A 20,117-nucleotide genomic window follows, 5' to 3' on the forward strand; every position below is an offset into this window, starting at 1 on the left:
GTAACCATTGCTAATGGCAGTGGCTATTCTCTAAGTGAACTTAATAGCAGGTAATGGACTTCTCCTCCAAGAACTTATCCAATCCTTTTTTAAACACAGCTATATTAACTGCACTAACCACATCCTCCGGCAACAAATTCCAGAGTCTAATTGTGAGTTGGGTAAAAAAGAACTTTCTCCGATTAGTTTTAAATGTGCCCCATGCTAACTTCATGGAGTGCCCCCTAATCTTTCTATTATCCGGAAGAGTAAATAACCGATTCACATCTACCCGTTCTAGACCTCTCATGATTTTAAACACCTCTATCATATCCCCCCTCAGTCATCTCTTCTCCAAGCTGAAAAGTCCTAACCTCTTTAGTCTTTCCTCATAGGGGAGTTGTTCCATTCCCCTTATCATTTTGGTAGCCCTTCTCTGTACCTTCTCCATTGCAATTATATCTTTTTTGAGATGCGGCGACCAGAATTGTACACAGTATTCAAGGTGCGGTCTCACCATGGAGCGATACAGAGGCATTATGACATTTTCCGTTTTATTCACCATTCCCTTTCTAATAATTCCCAACATTCTGTTTGCTTTTTTGACTGCCGCAGCACACTGCACCGACGATTTCAATGTGTTATCCACTATGACACCTAGATAAGAATGATTTCAGAACTGTTCTCCAATCTTTCATTTTTTCATCAATAGATTACTGTAACTCATTCTTCATTGGTCTACCACAAAATATTCTTTGCGCTTTATAGATTAAACGTGCAGCAGCACAACTATTGACCGGTTCCAATATATGTGATCATATCACACCAGTTTTGTTCTCATTCCACTGGCTCCCAGTGCAGTGGAGAATTCAATATAAACTGGCTACCATTATCCATCATCTAATGATCACATCACATTCCCCTGGACACAAGCAACACTCAAGTTATATACCCCCAGCAGAACACTACGTTCATCACAACAACAGTTACTCGATATTCCTTCACCATGTCACGCCCGTATTGATTGCACTAGAAAACAGGCCTTTTCAATTGCTGGTCCAACATTGTGGAACTCCTTATCCCTTCAACTCTGCAATATCAGTAACTCAAAGGAATTCAGGAAAGCCCTAAAAACTCAGTTTTTAACCAAGCATTCAAAGATTTAATATCAACGCATTCCTACAGTTAATCAGTTAAACACTTATTGAAAAAGGACATATTATCTCTAATAAGTCTTACTTGTTTAACTATGTACATATTAATTTTAATCATGAATTTTTGTGGATGTTTTCGTGTTTATGGTTTGAGATACAAGTGATTTTAAGTAAATAAATAAGTAAGCAATTAAATAAATAGATACCTACCTACCACTAAGGGGTCACCATTACTAGTAGGATCAGAATTGGGCATCTCAATAAACTGTTATCACTGTTTTGATGATTTTTTTTTTCACTTTTTGCTTTATGCATCACTTTCCAAACGCATGTAAAATTTGTTATGCTAAAGTTATCTGTTTTCTCCTCCCTCAGTTTCATTCCGTCCTCTCCTGTTTCCTTTTTTTTTTTTGTAATTCAAAATTTTTATTGTGTGCTGCATTAAGTATACATGTGAATTTTTATAATATCACAGACATGTATGTATATATCGATCACAGAAGCAAAGTGAACAGTAAAGAACTACAAAAAGGCAACTGTACTGGAAACGGATGGTGTGACATCAACAAAAAACACACAGCATTCACCCCACTAACCCATCCCTACCACCCCTCCCCGCCCCCTCAGCTATTATGAATGGAGTAGAAAGTGGCGTGCGAATCCCCTAGCCAGGTTTATCTGCTCTCTGTAATACCATTAGTAGATATTGTATATAACCATGTAAATCGTTGTGTAGGCCTCATTATTCAAGCATCTGGAGCATAAGTCCTTGTTTTCCAGTCTAGATACGCCTGCCATATTTTCTGAAATTTATGTAGTGTATTACCTTTATGGGCTGAAATTTGTGTCAATAAATATATTGAACCAAGCCTGTGTTGTCTCTGGAGCTGGGAGGGCCTGGAGCAGGAATCAGAAGGTTGCTGTCTCCTGAGTGAGCTACCTAGCGAGTGGGAAAGCTGTGAGGTCAGGGAAGGGGGATAGTGCTGGGGTCATGCATGGCAGGGAATGGGAAAGATAAATCAATATATAGAGAGAAACTGCGCGAGTGTGGGCCGACAAGCTTCCACATCCAATCTAAGAATGACTACACTGAAAAGTTCCCAGGTATGTTCCTTCCTGGGTCCTGGTGCATAGATGTGTGTGGGGAATGAGGGGGAAGTAAGGGTTACTGGTGTCTGCAGGAACTGCAAGCTCTGGACTTGGCTACTGATACCTCTGCTGATGCACTTATCTGTGCTGTCAAAGGAGGGAGTAAGGGAGAACTCTGCCAACCACCGCTGGGAGGAGGACTAGGGAGGGAAGGGAGAAAGTCCTTGTCCTAAAGAGCGTACAACCTAAGATGATGGGCAGAGGGGAAGGAAACAAGATTTGCCATACTGGGTCAGATCAAAGGTCCAACAAGCCCAGTATCCTGTTTCCAACTGCGGCCAATCCAGGTCACAAGTACATGGCAGGCTCCCAAAAGACTGATAGATTCCATGCTTAAATGTATTACCCAGTAACTTCATTGTGTGTCCCCTAGTCTTAGTTTTGAAAGAGTAAGCAACCAATTTGCATTTGCCCGTTTCATGCCACTCATTATTTTATAGATCTCTATCCTGTCTCCCCTCAGTCGTCTCTTCTCCAAGCAGAAGAGCCCTCATCTCTTTAGCCCTTTCATTTAGGGGACTCATACCATCTTATCATTTTGATCACCCTTCTCTATACCTTTTCCAATTCTTCTATCTCCATTTTGAGATGCGGTGACCAGAATTGCACACAATACTCAAGGTGTGGTCTCACCATGGAGGGGATACAAAGGCATTATGATATTTTCTCTTTTATTTTTTATTCCTTTCCTTATAATTCATAACATTCTATTTGCTTTCTTGAGTACTGCCGCACACTGAGAGCAGAAGATTTTAATGTATTTATCCATGATGATACCTAGATCCTTTTCCTGGGTGGTGACTCCCAAAGGGGAACCTTACATTGTATAGCTGTAATTTGGGTTGCTGTTCCCTGCACACATCCCTTTGCACTTGTCACCATTAGATGTCTTCTGAATTTAGATGCCCAGTCTCCCAGACTCGCAAGTTCCTCTTGCAATTTCTCACAATTCCCCTTGTGGATTTAACAACATTGAATCATTTTGTAGCATCAGCAAATTTGATCACCTCACTCATTTTTCCCATCTCTTATAAATATGTTTAAAAGCAGCAGAAAGCTGGGGCACACCACCATTCACCTTTCTCCACTGAGAAAATTGTCCATTTAGAGCTACTCTGTTTCCTATCTTCTAACCAGTTCTCAGTCCACAATAGAACATTGCCTCCTATCCCAAGAGTGTCTCGTAAGGGACTTTGTCAAATAATTTCTGAAAATCCAGATACCCTATATCAACTGGCTCACCTTTACCCACATGCTTATTTACACCTTCAAAAATAAAAAAGATTTGTGAGGCAAGACTTCTCTTGGCTAAATTCATGTTGGCTTTGTCCCATTAAGCTATGAATATCTATAGGTTCAGTAATTTTGTTCTTTATAATAGTTTCAACCATTTTTTTCTGGAACTGACGCATGCTAACCAGTCTGTAGTTTCCTGGATCACCCTGGAACCCTTTTTAAAAACTGTGTGTTACACTGGAGGTGAGACTCACTGTTTTTATAATTATCATTTTTATAGTGCTATTGGACATATGTAGCATTTTAGAGTTGTAGTTATGACTTTTCCCTTTGAATGTCCTAAGACAACACCATGCATGCAAATGGAGTGGAAGGTAGTTTACGCTTCTATTGCAACCATGACAGAAGCTACACTGGATCATGCCAAGAGCCGATAAATGCATAGTCAGCAGGGATTTATATGGATTTGAGGGGATGTGGGAAGGTTCAAAGGGCGGGAGGGAGATGCATCACAGGGGCAGGGGGCGGGACCAGCAGCAGCAGAATTTTACAATTGTACTAGATCTGGGGAAGGGGCTGGGGGAGCATCCGCAGACCACAACACATTTTTGTTTTATAAAATTTAAAAGGGAATTGGAGCTATTGGGTGCATGGCTCAACATGGCATTATGGAAAGTTTGTAGGGAAGGCTGAAAATCAGGCTGTAGGCCCTTTTAATACTTCTTTTATTTTAATTTCACAGTGCTGCTTACCCAGATATCTTTTGAAGATATATGGATAAGTAGCAAATTACCGAGTCACACGAGGCCGGATAACTTAAAAACCAAAATGGTTATATTCAAACATAGATGGTTAGGTTTTTAGTAATCCAGCTATATGTAACTGGATAATGTTAAGCTAATATATTCAGAGGATGTTTATCCTGCTGAATATATGAGACAAGTTATCGGGCTAATTTTATCTGGAATATTACCCTCTCTGTGTCCTACAGTATTTAGCAAATGCTTTAAAAATTTTTTTTTGATATTTTAGCCTGGAGTGGAGAAGCTCATTCTCGCTCTTATTTGAATAATAGAGTAGGCACTTAATTTGTTTGTGGTGGGGTACTATAATACAGGCCCCTGTCCCCATGAGCAGGTATTTGCCTGAGGCTTGATCAGTGCAAGGACAATGAATGATACTGAACTGCTGTATTGTGTAATATTCGTGGAATCTTGTTGCTGTGGTGAGGTTGGCTCAAACTACGGGGATGTCCCCATAGGTCCTTACTGACTGCTGGTAGAGTTATACAGGGAAGAGATGAGTCTGGAGCTTCACCTATACCAACCCCATTCCCCTAGGCTTGAGCCCTCAGATTCTGAGGGCTGGCAGGTCTAGAGTGTCTTAGGAAATCGTAGGAGTTAAGCTAGGGTCAGTGCCAGGACGGCAGGCAAGAATGGTCAGTGTCCAGGCTAGGGTTGAATCCAGAAGTCGGTCCATGGGCTGGAGTAGGAAACAAGGAGAAGGTCTGACACAGCAGAGCAGGAAGAAAGGCAGTGGCTAGATAAGACCAGGCTGGAAAGACAAGGCAGGCTGAACACAGGAGCACAGTAAGAAGCAGCAACTCAAACTACACGGGATTGAGGGCGACCCATTGCTGAAGAGAGGAAGCCCTGGGAAGCCCTTTATAGGGCTGAGGTGGTGATATCATTGATGGGCGTCTTGGGCAATTTCCCTCCACAAGCCCCTTAAGAAGCACACGGTCCGGTGCACGTGCGTCTAGAACAGCCCTGAGGGGCAGTGGTGATGGCAACATCCCAAGATGCCGGCAGAGAATTTGGCGGTGGCCCACCACGAGGGCAAGGGCAGTAGACTGGTGGCATCAGGTGAGTGCTGCGGCTTGCGAGCTGCAAAACATATACTATCTCCAAGTCACCTAATAAACAGGCCGATGCAATAAGGAAAAAGGTGCACCAGGCCTAACTCACAGGTTTCTTCGTGGTTGTGGTGCACATTTCAGATATGCAATAATAGCTTCTGGTGCATCAAGGCGATTAGCATATCTAAAATGTGTGTCCTAACCAAAACATATCAGATAGCGCCCGATGCAGAAAAGTGTGCCCAAAGGCTGGGCACCCATTGCACAATTTTTTATGCTGGAAAACTAACTCCAGCTCTGGAATTGAAGTTTGCTCGCGCTCAAGGGCTTATGAGAAACATAAAAATTGTGGTCCTCTGTGTTGCGATAAATGTACCCCTTGAGGGATAGGGTTGTTCAGAGAAATTAGCATAAGATTTAGTTATTTGGGGAAATAGATTAGTGGCACAGAGCATGATGATTAGCCAAAGGACCTTAAAAAACCATGGATGGTTCCTTCACTTTTGGTAAACAGGTATTGCAGATTTCCGTAACTTCATGTAAGCGATGCACTTTTGCAAGGAATGTACAAGTTGGATGTCCGTGGACCAGATGCAATAAAACGTTTGAGTGCCAGAAATGCACATTTCTCCCTAGTGGGCCCTTTTTGCTGCTGCTTCAGTTTCTCTTCTCATTAGACTATTGCATTGGGAGCACAGGGGGATGTGGATGCGTGCGCATTGGGGAAAGGACGCTCATTATGAGCGCCCGTGTTGTTTTGTGCCCATTTTATTGCATCAGTCTGAAAGTGAGGCATTCACAACTGGCTGGCAGTAAAGGAGACTGAAGGGAACAGCCTTCTCCTACTTTCCCTGATGTTAACAGGACAGAACTGATACAGGTAGCACACTGGACCAATAGGGCTGGATTGCCTGAAAACAGGGGCTGCTAGCGATTCAGGGCTTCCCAAATCTGTCCTGGGGACCACACAGCCAGTCAGGTTTTCAGGATATCCACAATGAATATGCATGAGATACATTTGCATACCACGGAGGCTCGGTATATGCAAATGTGTCTCATGCGTATTCATTGTGGATATCCTGAAAACCGGACTGGCTGTGTGGTCCCCAGGACAGGTTTGGGAAGCCCTGATTGTGTTCTTTTTACTGAGAGAAGGAGAGGGCTGAGAAGAGGAATAGGGCTGCATCATGATTGCCTGGAAACAGAAAGATAAGCAGAAGAGGAAGAACAGCATTTGTTTGAATAGCAGCGGCAGAGAGAGTAGCAGAGAATTGTGCTTGGAGCCAGTTACAGGCTCCTGGGAGGTCTTCCCCCCTCCTGTCTCCTGCCCCTCACAGAAACGAGGAGCCCAGGTGATAAGGAAAAGGGGTGCCAGGAGTTCTTGACACAGAAGCTGGATATCTGTGCCCTCCTTCCACAGCACGGAGATAAGTAACACTGGGGGGAAAAAGCATTCTGCAAAGCAATATTTTCTTGCCTTCTGTGCCCCTGCAGTATGTATAGTAGCTATACAGCCATAATAAGTGTTTAGACTGTCGCACCAACTAACCACGGTTGCCCCTTAGTGTCCAGTGGTGCATAATGCAGCTGCTGCTTCTCGGTCTTCGTGCCCTAATGCGTATTAGGCATAGGGGTCTCAACTGCTAGCTGTTGGGACCCTTGGGGTGGAAGAAAAATCGGGCCGATACAGTAAATCCTGTGGGAGAGCCGGCGCTCTGAGGCGAGCGCCTGCTCTCCCAACGCACCTCCAGGCCACTCTCCTGGGCGCGCGATCAAGTATTTAAATGAGGGCCCGTGGTAAAAAGAGGCGCTAGGGAGACTAGCGTGTCCCTAGTGCCTCCTTTTTGACAGGAGTGGCGGCTGTCAGCGGGTTTGACAGCCGACACTCAATTTTTCCGGCATCGGTTCTCGAGCCCGCTGACAGCCACGGGCTCGGAAAATGGACGCCGGCATAATTGACCGTCCGTCTTCCGACCCGCGGGCCTTGGGCACATTTTTAAATTTTTTTTTATTTTTGGGGCCTCCAATTTAATATTGCTATGATATTAAGTCAGAGGGTGTACAGAAAAGCAGTTTTTTCTGCTTTTCTGTGCACTTTCCCAGTGTCGGCAGAAATTAAAATGTGCGGCTTGGCTGCACATTTTACTTTCTGTATCGCGCGGGAATACCTAATAGGGCCATCAACATGCATTTGCATGTTGATGGCCATCAACGTCAACGCATCAACATCAACATGCATTTGCATGTTGATGGCGCTATTAGTTTCGGGGGGGGGGGGGGGGGGGGGGTTGGCCACACATTTTTGACAGGCTATTACCCTTTATTGTATAAGGGATAAAAATAGTGCGTCGAAAACGCACGGCCAAACGCGGGCTCAGTGTCCTTTTCCACCGGAGCAAACTCGAGGAGGGGGGCTGGCCTGGGCAGATCTGGTTGGGAAGATAATGATGGGGGGCGGGTGAGTCCAGAAAGCTATAAAGGTGGGGGTGTGTGTGTGTGGGGGGGGGGGGGGGTGCAGAAATATCAGTAACGGCGGCGGGAAAGGCTGGGAGGGATGGAAGCCCAAAGTTCCCAGAGACAAAGTTACACAGTCGGCGCCGGTGGTGATTGAGCACCAAGAACGCAGCAGTCAGATGCTGTGCAAACAGGTCAAGAAATTGTGGGATGGTAGTGAAGCAGTAGGAAAAGGTATTTAAACGGCGGCAAACCACCAGCCCCATAATCTGGCATGCTCTTTACACAATTGTAGCATCACTTCTGCGTGCCCACTGAGTAGTGGACATTGGTTCAAATGTCGGGGGAAGAAAATAGCTTGGTTAGTAAATTCCTGGATAGTCAGCAAAAAGACTTAGAGTAAATTACTTTGCCTCTGGATTCCCCTACCTGAGTACACTGTGGGCCTCCTGGTGCATGAGAACCTCTCGCTGATTGAACCCCAATGGATACATTCCCAGCACAAGCCACCTATTCGACACCCCACCCAACTCGAGATGCATCTGCCCCCCGCCCCCCCAATCCTCATTGCTGGCGGCCATCTTGAGCAGGAACCTTGTGCTTTCACCGCCGGGATCAGTGGGCAGTTCTGAGATGACCTCCGGTGGCCATTTTGAGAAGTCTGCCTGCGGCCATTTCCGGCAGCCATATTGTTTGTACCCGACACATTAAATATGGCGACCAGCTTGAAATTGGTTTTTAGCAATCAAGAGTTCTCATGTCAGCAATTTTCCTTCATTATAATGGCAGCGTCCTCAGCTAATAGTTATCTCATCCCCATGAGTCACAGAGGGGAGGAACCCCCCATTAAACTGTCACACCCTGGCCCTCACTACCATCAAGGAAAAAGGGTGGCAAATGAATATTGGCCAAAGATTATGTAGATTGTAGGGCACTCATTTGTACATTGGGCAAGAAAGAGAGCAGCAAAGAGGCAGATGAAAGTACATTGGACATTCCCAGAGAAAAGGCAATCATTAGATGGTTGGGTTAAAGAGGTATGAAATGGGATCAGCTGTTTCCCAGGCTATGGCAGGAGGCCAGGACACACCCTAAGCATGATATATTCATTATACACCTGAGGGATAGTGATTTGATGGCACAAAAAGGGGTTAATCAGATTATAGTAATAAGAAGAGATTTGACATTAATTAGAGCAAAGTGGCAGAGCGTGATAATCGGCTTCTCTCAGATCATCCCTAGATTGGTATGGAAAGGAGCCAGGACCAGACGAGGAATAGAAAAGAATAGAAAGAATATGAATAGATAGCTGGGTTTATATGTAAAGGAACTAGAAGGATGTGGAATTGAAAATGCGGAGTTGACAGTTCAATGTAAAGGTCTATTCAGAAAGGATGGGGTCCAGCTATCGGGAATAGGGAACATTTTTAATTTAAACATTCAAACAGCAATAGAGGCCCAAATAGAATCCTAAAAAGGGGTTGAGGGGCCCTAGTAAGGGATTACTGCTCCCTCCTCTGGTGGGTGCCAGCTCACCTGCCAAAAGGAAGACTACAAGGGGCACCCAGGTGCCAATAGAGGGGGGCATCTGGGATGGTGGTGGGCATTAACGTTTAGTACATTGTGAATAGCCCCCAAGTAGGAAAGCTCTATACAAGGTAAGAATAAATAACCCCAAGGCTGGGATCCGGGGCAGGCCGAGGTCCGGCTGGCCTGGGGACTGGTGGAATAGTAAATATCAAATGGTGGGAGCTGCACCCTACGGCTGTCCCAGCCCCGAACATCTTGCACAGTATGGCTTGATGAGGGGCAAGACTGGATAAATAACGAGTGAATAATGATGGAAAAGGAAATGCTTAGCAGGAAAGAAAAGTCTCCTCGGTGGTGAGAGCTGCTTCCGTGTAAGATTATTGGTTACTTTATACTTTATACCTCTGGATGTCTTGTTGTGCTTGAAAGAATAAACCTTGGTTTTGGTTAAGGTGTCTCGGTGTTTATTGGAAGGAGGGGAGGTTGTCCTTGGGTGTGAGGGACACGAGGTGTTAAGTTGCCGGATGCACACTGTTGGTTGTTCCAGTCCAGGGGTGCAAGGGCTGGGGTTCCAGCTTAGCGGTGCAAGTGGGGGTGGTTCTTGTGCAGCTTTCTCTCCCTTGGCAGGAAGTACTCGTCCCCTGAGAGGAACGTTACGTGTTCTTGAGTCACATGGCAGCAGCACATATCCTGCTGCACCACCGGTTTAGGCAGTCACCCTACACCCCTGGGATCCGGCTGGAAGAATGCGAGCAGTTGTTAACAAAGGTAAGGACGTTCAATTATAACAAGGCTTTTACACTTTAAGAACTCCGCTTTCCTTTGTAACAGTTTCTTTAGTTGTATTACAGGTAATTCACAAGAGTCTAGTGCACAGGTTTGCAAACTATAATTCTTTTAATGTACTTAACACTACCAGCTTAACAGCTCCTCTTTTAAAATGACTATTTATTGTGATTTCAGAGGAGAACATTACAACAAACACATAGTAGAACAATGTAGGAATAGAAACAAGCAAGATTGTCTTAATAAACCCAATTCACTAACCTCACCTACATAGCTTTGAGACATTGTAAACAGCTGTCCTTTTTTTTTTTTTTACAGGTTTTTCTCAGAGACATACAAGAAAAACTCCTAAGGCTTATGCATTCATATTTTCTATCATGTGATATTTTATTACGATCAATTATGTTATATCTTAAGCAACCTCATAAAATGTGGAATCTATGCAGTAAGTACTTTCAGTACCCTTTATAAACAACTTCATTTGTACAAATTGTTTCTGGCCAGAACTGTGACTGCCCCTTTTTCGTGAGCTCGAAATCCTTCTTGACTGAGGACAAGATGTAACTTGCAAAGCTTCTGGCAGGCGAGACGATGGCAGACACTGATGCAGTTCCCTCTTGACTCTCAGAGAAAATCTGCCTCCCTAATGCAAACTACATTTAAAAAATACTGTCTGTGACCACGTAATGTCTTCCGGTTATGCTTGCGCAAGTCTGCCCTATCTTCCGTGATTACCCAACCTAAAACTGTTTCCCTATCTGCAAAACAAAATAAAAGTACGTTTTCTCTGCTTCTCTGGGCTGGTCACTTTGTTACTTTGATTAACTATTTTAAGGTTAAAATCAGGTCTGAGTAAATGTGTTACTTTCAAAATAACATTTCAGTAAGAAAGTGTTTTTTAATAACTTTTCTTTGTATAAATACAATTTTAGGGTGATTAACACCTCAGGCAGCCCTCCTTCATTGCCTGGAAAACTGATTTTTTTAAAAAGTCAAATTTTCTTTCACTGTGCATCTGCATTATATACTGATGGAGGTTTTCTTCTCACAATCACCCTCTCAGTCATTTAAATGCAAGAGCCATCTCTTGCTCAGCCTCTCAGCTACTTCCAGTACACAGACTTGGCCCATGCAGAAAGCTGCTTGCCTTTCTAAATCACACTCCCAGACTGCCAGAACTACCTTCGGGGGATGGGGGATTAATAGGGGTGACAGCCCCAGGACTCACATTTTAAGTGACCTTGCAACAACAAAGTAGCTTCATTGTGTCAGTATAATTTACTGTCATTTTAGAGGTGGAGCCAATCATGGGTGTTTCAGAGCCTCATTGTGACTGATTTATTCTGGGCCTCGCACCCTCCTCAGTTCAGTCCTGCAGGCCACTCTCCAGAATTCTGTGGCTGGGCCTTTTATTGCTTTTATTTATTTATTTTTATTTATTTATAGCTTATATATATATTTATGTGCAATGTTCCAAGATCGATGGAATACATATGAGCAGCCAATAAATTAAATATAAATAATCAACTAAGCTAGGAATTGGTCAGAGAAAGTTGATTCTGCACATGACATGCATTAATACATTGATGTCATGGATGTGTCAATATATTCCAACCAATTAAATTAGTTTGGCCTTTGCAGTTCCCCTGGCAACATCTCCCTGTACATTAGCATGTTGATATCCTTATTATTGTTATTCTGATTCTTCTCTTCACATTCACAATATACTTATAAGCACTGAATAAAAGCAAAATATACAACGTGTTCCCCAATTTTACAGTCCCTGCATCAGAAAATGGACCCCACTATGGATTAATTACCTAACGCTTGTGTGTTGGTCACTGTCAGGCTGGAATGCACCTCTTTGCCATGACCTTGAGGGGGGTTCACCTTTGGATGGAGTTGGAGCCCTTCCAGTGCTCTCACGATTTGGCACCAACAATAGAAGCAGGGGAAAATAGATCTCCGTGAGATGTTCATGTTTAAAATTTTTGCTGATATACATGTTTCACATGGGTTGGGGTAGCAAGGAGCGTGCATTATCAGGCAATAGCAGCCACTGATATAATCTAACATGCACTAAAGGCTGAGAGCACTCTCAAAAGTGACAAGATGTACTGAGAAAGACTGTGACACCTTCCACAGTGCCACTGATGTCGCAAAAAAGACAGGGGTGCGAGAGAGAGTATGTGCGACAGTTAAACTGCATGAGATACAGAGAGGGACTATGGGAGAGTGAGTGAGTCCATGTAAGAGACAATGAGGAAGTATGGGAGAGTGAGTGTCCAGGGTTAGCGAATCTGAATTAGAGACAGAGGGTGAGTGTCCAGAGACAGTGAGCCTGTGTGAGAGACAGTGAGGGAGTGTGGGACAGTGAGTATCTGTAGACCATGAAGTCTTGGCCAGAAGTGCTTTTTTAGTCATTTTTGACAAGCCTTTTCAACGTAGTTGTTAAACGTTTCTTTTTATCAGGTCCCAGTAACCAGTTTTCAGTTTTGCAGTGTAGGCAAATAACTTAATTTTCTGAACAGTTGACACATCCAGGTTAGTTAAGCATTAACTAAGAAAACATTAAGCAATCTTTCTTGGGAGCACTGAAAGGAGACGATCGCCTTGCTGGTGGCTGAAAGGAATCAGTAAGTTCTGCTTTGGAAATTTTTAAAAGTACTGGGGAGAAGTAAACTATTGGGGTATATTATTTAGTGTGTTTGTGTGTTAAATAGTCAGTAAGGCAGCTAATAAACAGAAGTTAGTGTTTTTGTATTTCCCAACCCTCCCACCCACCCCTAGCTCATCCTTTAATTTATAGGCAGGTGCCACTTTCACACTAAAAAAAAAAACCCAAAACAGCCTTTTAACTTCACTTCACGAATTCCCCACACCTTATTGAAAGTTTGATCATTCCCTTGTAGGCCACTACCAGATATATAGGGCTGGATTTTAATATCTATGCCCGATTTTATAACATGGGCATGCAGGCGCGCGCATGTTATAAAATCCAGGGTTGGCACATGCAAGGGGGTGCACACTTGTGCACCTTGCAAGCGCCGAGCCCTAGGGGAGCCCCGATGGCTTTCCCCGTTCCCCCCGAGGCTGCTCCAAAATCGGCCAGGCATAGTGTTCTGTTTGTGGCATTGTGTGGACCCTTAGTCGCAGTGGAGATGGCTCCTCCCACGGAGAGGGGCCTCATGGGGAACCACAGCAATAAGCTAAATGCAGAGAGCGGACACTTGGTGGAAAGCTTTATTGAACTGCTGTAGATAGATGGTATGAGGCAGGAAGGAAAGGCACTGGAGTCCGGGAAGGTGCCAATATGTTCTGACAGTCTCAGATGTAGAAATCTCACCCAGATATTCAAGGTAGATAGGACCCTGCGGTGTGGGATATGCCAAGCCTGGTGGGTGGAGTTGGAGAACCGGATCATAGAGGTACTCACTGGAGCATAGTTCAAGCGTCTTCCTGGCAATGAAGATGATGGGACCAAAGGTCCGTGGTGCAGGATACATAGACTGGTAGGTCCTCGAGGAGCAAGTACCCGATAGTCCGGAGATCCTGAAATGAATAAAGAGAGAGAGACCCCCAAGGAGCGGTTGTCTAATTAGTAGAGGCCCCGAAGGGTGGATGGAAGCGAGATAACCCCAAGGAGCGGGTGCCTAGAGCTTCTTAATGGAGCGAGGCCCTGGAATGTAGAGCAGCATGTAACCGTGCAGCTTAGAGCGGTCAGAGTAGCTAAACCGGAGTCTTTGCTAACTCAAAGGTGGAAGCGTAGGGGAAGCTTTAAATACTCGGAGGTATTGACGTCATGCGGTGGGGACGCTCCCAAGGTGCCCGCCATGACATGTATTTGAGCATAGGAGATGTGCGTGCATGCACTCTAGGAGGCCATGGGAATGAGCATGGCGGACTGGGACGCCCATGCTGAGCTGGAGACGTCGAGGCTCTCAGCACTCGGCACTGGAAGCAGTCACCTTGCCCAAGGAGAAGGAAAAGGGAAGAAAAGGGGTAAGGCAGAGTGGTCACAGCCGTCTGCGACTGATGGACGCAACAGTACCCCCTTTCAAAGGGCCCCCTCCAAGACTTCTTCCAGGTGGTCTGGGTTTTCGTGGGTATGCCAGGTGGAATTGACGTACCATCTCCTTATCTGTAATGTTGGCCAGTGGTTCCCAGGAGTTCTCTTAGGGGCCATAGTTCTCTCATGAGATGAGATATTCCCATGTCTTGCCTCTTATACACACATCAAGGATGTCGTCCACGGAATATTCGATGTCATCTTCAGTATCCAGACTAGTAGATTCTGGGGGTTTTTCTGGAGAATTCGGAGAGTATCACTGGCTTTAATAGAGATACATAAAATGCGTTGTATATCTTCATAGATGGAGGCAGTTTTAGACTGTACGTCAGATTCCCTAATCGCCGAAGGATGGCAAAGGGTCCCACATAGCAAGGTGAAAATCTTGCTGAAGGAAGTTTAAGTCAAAGGTACTTGGTACTTAACCAGACTTTGTCGCCAGGCTGAAACTGTGGTGCCTTTTGATGATGAGCATCATAGGTGTTTTTTTGCCTTTTGTCCTGCTTTGAGGAGAAGCTCCTATGTTTGTTTCCACAGTTGAAATAATTCTGCTGCGGTGGACTGGGCAGCAGGAGAGGCCACTGACAATGGAATTGGCAGAGGAGGCAGCGGTTGTTTTCTGTAGAAGAGCTGGAAAGGAGAAGACCTTGTTGAGGTAGCAGGGTGCGAGTTGATGGCAAATTCTGCCCAAGGCAGTAATTCAGCCCAGTTGTTCTGTCTGGAATTGACATAGGATCGCAGAAATTGTTTCAGCGTTCTATTCATCCTCTCAGTCTGACCGTTAGACTGAGGATGGTAGGCAGAGGTTAAGTCCAAGGCAATGTTAAATTTTTGAGATATTGCTCTCCAAATCTTTGCAGTAAATTGCACTCCCCTGTCGGATAGGACATGCTTAGGCATCCCATGAAGGCGGAAGATGTGTTTAATAAAGAGTTTTGCTAACTCTTTAGCATAGGGTAATCCTGGTAACGCTACAAAATGTGCCATTTTGGCGAAGCAGCAACAGTAACCCAAATGGTGTTATTTCCGTTGGATGATGGCAGGTCTACCACAAAATCGGTTGCTATATGTGTCCATGGTTCATTCGGCAATGGTAGAGGCTGTAACAGACCCCAAGGACATTCGGCTGGTGGTTTTTGCTTGGCACAGACAGCGCAGGAACCCACATAAGCGTGTACGTCCTTTTTCATGGTTGACCACCAGTAGTACCACTGTAACATAGCTAGGGTGCGACTCTGACCCAGATGGCCGGCCAGATGGGAATCATGCGCCCACTTCAACAGCTTCTTCCTTAGATTTCTGACCACCACCGTCTTCCCGGCGGGTACCGCATGAGTGGCTGCAAGAACCACTCTTCCGGGGTCAATGATGTGACTAGATTCGTCTGGCACATCCTGCGGGGAGAAGGATCGTAACAAGGCATCCGCCCGAGTGTTCTTCTCTCCCAGACGATACTTCAGAAGGAAGTCAAATCTGTAAAGAACAGGGACCATCTTGCTTGACAGTGATTGAGTTGCTGAGCATGTCTGAGGTACTCCAAATTTTTGTGATCGGTGTACACTACTATTTGGTGTGCGCCTTCCAGCCAAGGATGCCATTCTTCAAAAGCCAGCTTGATTGCTAGTAACTCTTTGTCTCCGATTCCATAATTTCTTTCGGCAGACGAAAACCGCCTTGAGAAGAAGGAGCAAGGATGGAGCACATTAGATTCGCTATACTGGCTTAAAACCACTCCCACACCAACATCTGATATATCGACCTCGATGAACGGACGATGTGGGTCAGGATGGCAGAGGCACGGCTTCTTTTGAAAAGCCTCTTTGAGCGTCAGAAAGGCTGATATGGCTTCAGGAGACCAATTGGCAGGGTTGGCCCCCTTCTTGGTCATAGCAGTTAGAGGGACGGTCAATGAAGAGTAGTTTTTAATAAAGGAACGATAGTAATTGGTGAAGCCCAAGAAGCGGCACAGTGCTTTCAGGGCTGTAGGTTGGGGCCAGTCCCGGATACTTTCTAATTTCTTGGGGTCCATCTGAAACCCGTTCTTAGAAACAATGTATCCCAGGAAGGGTACAGACACACTTTTCAAGCTTTGCGTATAGGTGGTACTCACGCAGGCATCTTAAAACTTTCTTGACATCCTCCTGATGAGTTTGCAGATCTTGGGAGAAGATCAATATATCATCGAGATATACTACTATGCATTGATAAAGTAAGTCCCGTAAGATGTTGTTCATCATATTTTGAAAGACTGCGGGTGCGTTACTCAAACCGAAGGGCATGACGAGATATTTGAAGTGTCCATTGCGGGTGTTAAAAGCAATCTTCCATTCATCTCCTTCACGAATACTCACCAAGTTGTAAGCTCCTTTAAGATCTAATTTGGAGAATATCTTGGCTCCTTGGAGCCTGTCGAACAGTTCAGAAATTAAGGGCAGGGGGTACCTGTCCTTGATGGTAATCTCATTCAGACCCCTGAAATCGATGCGGGGGCATAAGGTGCCATCTTTCTTCCATACGAAAAAGAAGTCTGCACCAGCAGGAGATTCGGAGGTCTAATGAATCCCTTCTGCAAGTTCTCTTGTATGTAGGTGGACATGGCTTGAGTCTCAGCAACTGAAAGAGGGAAAACTCTTCCTCTGGGAGGTTCTGAATTAGGCTTCAGATTTATGGCGCAGTCGAATACTCTGTGTGGTGGAAGTACATCTGCTGCTTGTTTTGAGAAAACATCCTGGAAGGAGGCGTATTGTGGAGGTAAACCAGGTAACGATGGTATAGTGGGCATGCAAATGAGCGGTGAAACTTCCGCGAGGCACCGGCCATGACAGTCAGGTCCCCACCGGGACAGTTCCAAAATGGCCCAATTAAATTATGGCATATGATCTTGAAGCCAAGGCAGTCCAAGTACCACCGGATGCATGGCCTTTTCCAATACGAGAAATGAGAAGGATTTAACATAGAAACATAGAAACATAGAAATGACGGCAGAAGAAGACCAAATGGCCCATCAAGTCTGCCCAGCAAGCTACGCACTTATCCATTTTTTTTCCCTTTTTCTCTCTCCCACCTGTTACTATTGGCTTCCAGTACCCTCCAGCCCTAATTCCCCTCCACCCAATTTAGAGAGCAGCTTTGAATCTGCATCCAAGTGACATCCAGCTCAATTGGGGGTAGCAACCGCTGCAACAAGCAGGCCACCCCCTTGCCCCATACTCTTACCCACCCCTGTTTTTATTTTTTTGTTTTGTTTTTTTTTTGGAAATAGCAGCCCTCCATCCTTCCGCTCCGTGAAGGTGGAACACCAACTACTGGCCACTGGCATCCCGCTCCGTGAACGCCTCTGTGGCTACTGCCGCTCCGTGCAGTGTTTGAATGCTGCTGTGGCTACTGCCGCTCCGTGCAGTGTTTGAATGTCTCCACTTTATTCACGCCCTCTAGACTTGAGTGTAAAGCTCCGGTGCGCAGGCCAATGGCCTGGGTAGTCAATGAAATTTCTCCAGGATGTGGTTCTCCATGGATAGAGGGCAATAGCAATGGCTTAGCTATTGGTGTGGTAGGAATCCGTAGATGTTCAACTCAGCACTTCAAGATAAAATTACCTCCAGCTCCGGAGTCAATGAGAGGGAGAGTCTGAAATTCAAGTCCTCCACAGAGCAGAGGTACTGGTAAGGATAATGGAGAAGTAGGAGATGTGAGGCCCAGGAGAAGTCCTCCTGCAGATCCTAGGCCCATCAGTTTCCCAGACAGATGGGACAGGTTTGGACGGCATGGCCTGATTGGTCACAGTACAGGCATAACCCCATGCGTTTGCAAAAACGTCTCTCCTTGGAAGTTAAATGGCTTCAGCCTAGTTGCATAGGCTCTTCCTCTTCTAAGGGAGCAGATGGCAGGCTGGAGGCAATAGGCACAGGTTTAGGACGGTTAGCCCCCACAGTGGACTTTCGTGGACTCTTAGCCTCCTGTGTTCGGTCTCGGATATGGTGGTCAATTCTCCCAGTCAGTTCCATCAGGGACTCAAGGGTATCAGGCAAATCACAAGCCACTAATTCGTCCTTTAAGCGAGAGTTGAGGCCCCCCATGAATATGGCACGTAGACATCCAGTGTCCCAAAGGAGTTCGGATACTAAAGTCTTGAATTCGATCGCAAAGTCTGTGAGCGGCTTGTAACCTTGCTGCAGATTGAGCAAAGCAAATCCAGCAACAGTCTGGCGAGCCGGGTCATCAAAGACAGACTTGAAAAGTTTTAGAAATCCTGTTAGCTCATTCAGGATAGGATCTTCACGTTCCCATAATGGTGAAGCCCAAGCCAAGGCTCATCCCTCTAGAAAAGATAAGATGTAGGTGGTCTTGGAAGCTTCTGTGGGAAAGAGGGTAGGCTGTAATGCAAAATGCATGCTGCATTGATTAACAAAACCTCTACACATCTTGGCTTCGCCCGTAAAGCGGGTAAGTGTGGATAAGGGTACAGTGGTCTTGAGGGTCACCACTGGAGACAGCAATTCTTTCACAGTAGTTGCTGAAGAATTCAGTTGAGCATGCAATTGACTGAAGGCAGTAGCTAGGCTCTCCAAAGACCTTTGTTGTTCCGTGATCTGCTGGGCTAGGCCAGGAATGGCCTTCAAGGCCGCGAGCTGAGCCGAGTCCATGGAGTTCGCAATCTGTTGTGTTTGTGGCATTGTGTTGACCCTTAGTCACAGTGGAGATGACTCCTCCCATGGGGAGGGGCCCAGTGGGGAACCACAGCAATAGGCTAAACGCAGGGAGCGGACACTTATAGGTGGAGAGCTGTATTGTACTGCTGTAGATAGATGGTATGAGGCAGGAAGGAAAGGCACTGGAGTCCGGGAAGGTGCCAATATGTTCTGACAGTCTCAGATGTAGAAGTCTCACACAGATGTTCAAGGCAGATAGGAACCCGCAGTGTGGGATAAGCCGAGCTTGGTGGGTGGAGTTGGAGAACCGGATCATAGAGGTACTCACTGGAGTGTAGTGCGTCTTCCTGGCAATGAAAATGGTGGGACCAAAGGTCCGTGGTGCAGGATACATAGACTGGTAGGCCCTCGAGGAGCAAGTACCTCATAGTCTGGCGATCCTGAAATGAATAAAGAGAGAGAGACCCCCGAGGAGTGGTTGTCTAATTAGTAGAGGCCCCAAAAGATGGATGGAAGCAAGAGACCCCCAAGGAGCGGGTGCCTAGAGCTTCTTAATGGAGTGAGGCCCTGGAATGTAGAGCAGCAGAGTAGCTAAACCGGAGTCTTTGCTAACTCAAAGGTGGAAGCGTAGCGAAGGCTTTAAATACCCAGAGGTATTGACGTCATGCGGTGGGGAAGTCCCCCGAGGTTCACGCCATGACGTGTATCTGAGCGTAGGAGATGTGCGCGCACTCTAGGAGGCCACGGGCATGAGCATGGTGGACTGGGACGCCCATGCTGAGCTAGAGACGCCGAGGCCCTCGGCACTCAGCACCGGAAGCAGCCATCTTGCCCAAGGAGGAGGAAAAGGGAAGAAAAGAGGTAAGGCAGAGCGGTCGCAGCCGTCTGCGACTGACGGACGCAATACGTAGGTTGCGCGTGCCGGCCAAGTGCCAGCGCACAATCCCTGGGCCCAGCATCAGTGGAGATGCCTCTGGCCACGCCCCCGGACCGCCCCATCCATTTTTAAGCCCCGGGACTTACATGCATCCCGGGGCTTGTGCGTGTCGCCTGGCCTATGCAAAATAGGCTTGGCATGCGTAGGCTTTGAAAATCTGTCCCATAGTGAATACACCAATACATTTAAAGGACCCTAATTAGACATTCCTACTCCCATAGCAACCTAAACCCTAACTAGGAACTGAACAAATTTGAGATGAAGGCAGCACTCTAGCAGAAAGAGGGGGGTCTCCCAGTCTTTTCCATCAAGTGTC

The 20,117-nt window shown here is 45.8% G+C and overlaps 1 protein-coding gene across 2 annotated transcripts in view; it reads left to right on the forward strand.

The window, feature by feature from the left end:
* The window catches only part of LOC115087527 (retinol dehydrogenase 16-like), a 51,676-nt gene that overhangs the window by 4,480 nt on the left and 27,079 nt on the right, over positions 1 to 20,117 (forward strand). The window contains exon 1 of one of the 2 annotated variants that reach the window (XM_029594859.1): positions 12,684 to 12,782. The exons of the other annotated variant lie outside the window; for it this stretch is intronic. The gene's annotated coding sequence lies outside the window, so the exon portion shown is untranslated. Of the gene's footprint in view, positions 1 to 12,683; positions 12,783 to 20,117 lie in introns of those variants that run through there. 2 annotated transcript variants of the gene reach the window in all.

The sequence above is a fragment of the Rhinatrema bivittatum genome, chromosome 3 (assembly GCF_901001135.1).
Source record: "Rhinatrema bivittatum chromosome 3, aRhiBiv1.1, whole genome shotgun sequence".
Lineage (NCBI taxonomy): Eukaryota > Metazoa > Chordata > Amphibia > Gymnophiona > Rhinatrematidae > Rhinatrema > Rhinatrema bivittatum.